Source organism: Salvelinus sp. IW2-2015, unplaced genomic scaffold (assembly GCF_002910315.2).
Source record: "Salvelinus sp. IW2-2015 unplaced genomic scaffold, ASM291031v2 Un_scaffold16694, whole genome shotgun sequence".
Taxonomy (NCBI): Eukaryota; Metazoa; Chordata; class Actinopteri; order Salmoniformes; family Salmonidae; genus Salvelinus; species Salvelinus sp. IW2-2015.
In genome coordinates, this window is record NW_019957712.1 from 30957 (window position 1) to 35067 (window position 4111).

Consider the following 4111-nt stretch of genomic DNA (forward strand, 5'->3'; position numbering starts at 1 on the left):
AGCGAGGCTATAAACACACAGGGTACAGCGAGGCTATAAACACACAGGATGGAAAGTGAGGCTTTGCAATGACACAGCAAAGATGCTATAACACAAATGCAGTGCAGGGATATACACACCTACTGATGGGGTGGTGGGGTTATTAGACCGATGGAGGAYGACCTCCACTGTAGGTCCAGTTACAAAAATTGGTCCTCCCCAGCCTCTGTACCCGTTGGGCGCTCTTGTCATGTTTCTGTTTGCCCTTTGACCCTGGCGGGTGTCCTCCCGTGACATTGTGTTCYGAGCAGGGGAGATGTGTGGCCACCGGCAACCACTACTCACCTTGGTGATGACAAACACTCCTACTGCCATGACATCATCCCAGTGATAAAGTAGGGGAGGGGAGATGGAGGGGGCCGGAGGGAGGATATTTGCCGGTATAAACCCACCGCATCATCCCAGCTGATACACTAACATTAAACTACAGCCAAGCGAACACAAGAGGTAAACTCATCCCTTCAATAACATCAGTGAGAGAGAGGGAAGAGGAGAAAAGGAGGGGCAAAGCATGAGATAGTGATGCTTTCAGCAGGTGCCAAAGAGTGAGAGGTAGCTGATAGAGGAGAGGGAAAGACTGCTTGAGAGAAAGAGAGATGCAGCCAGCCTGTGAGAGCACACAGTGACCCACAGCATCGGAGACAAGAGAAGAAGACAATAAAGTGTGAGTTATTTCATGCATTCTTTATTTGTTCGTTTAGCGAAAGGGTGAGAGGTTATGCACCTGTACTTTCAGGTTGATTAGATACAGAGGAAGATGGAATTTGTACCAAAAAGTAGGTATTGCTGCATATTTCATCATGTACAATTAATGTTTTTATTTTATTTTGTACGTTATTATCATGTAATAATTATTATTCCTGAGTAAATACTTAAATGCATCCATGTCTATTTGATCATGAAGAATCAGGAAGTATAATGTACTGATTTGTTATAGAGGAATCAGTGGCTCATTTGTAGATCAGATTTTTTATAAGATATTAAATGAAAATCACTACTCATCTCACAGACATAATGTCACAATTTCTACCTCGTCTCAGCTTTTCATACAGAAGTATATTGTGTGTACAAAGCAATTTCTCCCTTGGCAAAAATTAAGTTTTTCTCATGCATTTGATTATTAACAGCAGATTATTAAAAGCCATCATAAAGCATGATCATGGATTTATCTTTATGGTCAGTAGAGTCTTGGTGGTGGTCATTGCTCTGTGTGATGTGTAGTCATAAACATTTTTCTGTATGGTTTTAGAGATGTATTATAGTTGTATCAATAGTCACTGTATTATCTATATTGGCATATTAATATTAATTCCTCTCTGTTTTTACAGAATCCTGTTGTCATTGCAGTGTCAGTGTAGTCGTGTCCAGCCAGTCTCCTGCATTACTGTTCCCGCCCTCCCTCTACTCACTGCTGCCATGCTCCTGAAATGGAACCCTGGGAACACGAGTCAACCCTGACACTTGGAGGGACGTTCATTGGGGGCGGAGATAACCGAGAGTGGCCTCAACTGGTGTGAACCATGACAACCCTGTAGCCAAGTGATATGGAAGATGTATTTTTAGTGAAACACAGGCCTTGTCAACTGCTTCATGATTGTGGTTCATTATACTGTAGAGGTTTATTACTGGAGAATGTTGCTGAATTTCGCAAATACTGCTAACCTTACACCTAAACGGCCCTTTTGTGTTTTTACAAAAATGGTCTCTACATGAGTGGCGTGGTATTACGGTGATCCTTCAAATCACTGGAGGGCCTATAGGTTGCCCACTGCGGCAAACATATTGTCTATAATTAAGATATGAAGAGGGCTGGGCTGCGGTACGCCTGGTTTGGAGTCTGGTGCAGGCGGGGGGGAGTTGGTTTTTTTCTACTTGTGGGCTGTATAAACATTCATGTTTCAGAAAGGGAAGTGTAAAAAATATATTTGGCCTGGGAGAAGCAGCTGATGTGCTGACTGAAATGGAAGCGATAATTAATGAAGTTTTTTATCTGGTCTCGGGAAGAAATTACGGGGTCCTCGCTGTCTGAGACCGAGTCAAGACCTAGTAAATATACCCTACACCTAGACAGGAAATGAGACACTCAATATGTATACAACACGGCTGTAGGGTATAGCCAAATATGTGGTAGTCTTTATGACAGAACAACACCAGCATGTATGAGAGATTTGGTCCTGGTGCTGAGATTAATCTGCAATGCCTGCTGGTGTAGGCAGAGAGGCTGCAGGCGGGCTGAGAGCAGATGGTATGACAGACTGTAGCTCACTGTATGAGGGAAGAGAAGCAACCACAACACAGGGTAGAGGCGAGGCTATAAACACCAAGGTAGAGCGATGGCTATAAACACAGGGTAGAGCGAGGCTAAAAAGCGGTAGAGGAGCTTATAAACAACACAAGGTAGACGAGGCATAACACACAGGGGTAGAGCGGGGCTATAAACACACAGGGTAAGAGCCTGAGGCTATAAACACCAGGTAGAGCGGAGGCTATAAACACACACGGTAGAGGAGGCTATAACACACAAGGTAGAGCGAGGCTATTAAACACACCAGGGTAAGAAGCGAGGCTATAAACACACTAAGGAAGCGAGGCTATAAACCCAAACCCACAGGGTAGGCGCAGGCTATAAACACAGCGGGTAGAGCGAGGCTATAAACACCAGGTAGAGCGAGGCTATAAACACACAGGGTAGAGCGAGGCTATAAACACACAGGTTACAGCGAGGTATAAACACCAGGGTACGCGGAGGCTTAAACCCATCCGGATGGCACGTGAGGCTTTGCCATGACACCAGCAAAGAGCTTATAAAAAACACAACTGCAGTGCAGGATAATACCACCTATGAGTGGGTGGTGGGGTTATTAGAACCGATGGAGGAATGACCTCCACTGTAGGTCCAGTTACAATGGTCCTTCCTCAGCCTCTGTACCCGTTGGGCGCTTTGTCATGTTTTTGTTTGTCCTTTGACCCTGGCGGGTTGTCCTCCGTGAACTTGTGTTCTGAGCGGGAGATGTGTGGCCACCGCAAACCATACTCACCTTGGGTGATGACAAACATCCTACTGCATGACATCATCCCAAGGATAAAGTGGGCGGGGCGATGGAGGGGCGGAGGGAGTGATATTTGCGGTATAAAACCCACCGCATCATCCAGCTGATATCACTAACATAAAACTACAGCCAGCGAACACAAAGGTTAACTCTATCCCTTCAATAACACAGTGAGAGAGAGGAAGAGGAGAAAAGGAGGGGAAAGCATAGAGATAGTGATGCTTTCAAGCAGGTGCCAAAGAGTGAGAAGTAGCTGATAGAGGAGAGGGAAGACTGATTGAAGAGAAAGAGAGATGCACGCAGCCTGTGAGAGCACCCAGTGACCCACAGCTCGAGACAAGGAAGAAGACAATAAAGTGTGAGTTATTTCATGCATTCTTTATTTGTTCGTTAGCGCAAAGGGTGAAGTATGCACCTGTACTTCAGGTTGATTAGAATACAGAGGACAGATCGAATTGTTACACACAAAGTAGGTATTGCTGCATATTTCATTCAATGTACAATTAATGTTTTATTTTAATTTGTACGTTTATTATCATGTAAATGATTTTTAAAAATTATTCCTGATAAATAACTAGAATGCATCCATGCTATTTGGGATCATGAGAATCAGGGAAGTATAATGTACTGATTTGTTATAGAGGAATAGTGGCTCATTTGTAGATGCAGATTTTTTATAAGATATTAAATGAAAATCACTACTCATCTCAACAGACATAATGTCACCAATTTCTACCTGTCTCAGCTTTTATACAGAGTATATTGTGTGTACACAGCAATTTCTCCCTTGGCAAAAATTAAGTTTTTTCTCATGCATTTGATTATAACAGCAGTTATATAAAGCCATCAAAAGCATGATCATGATTTATCTTTATGGTCAGTAGAGTCTTGTGGTGGTCAATTGCTCTGGTGTTGTGTAGTATAAACCATTTTCTGGTATGGTTTTAGAGATGTAATTTCGTTGTATCAATATCATGTATTATCTATATTGGCATATTAATATTAATTCTCATCTGTTTTTA

General features: G+C 43.0%; 1 protein-coding gene across 1 annotated transcript in view; it reads left to right on the top strand.

The window, feature by feature from the left end:
• The first annotated feature begins 3436 nt into the window (after positions 1–3436).
• LOC112081054 (C-type natriuretic peptide 1) overlaps positions 3437–4111 on the top strand; it is a 5256-nt gene continuing 4581 nt past the window's right edge. Inside the window, exon 1 of the mRNA XM_024147022.2 lies at positions 3437–3447. The gene's annotated coding sequence lies outside the window, so the exon portion shown is untranslated. The remainder of the gene's footprint in view (positions 3448–4111) is intronic.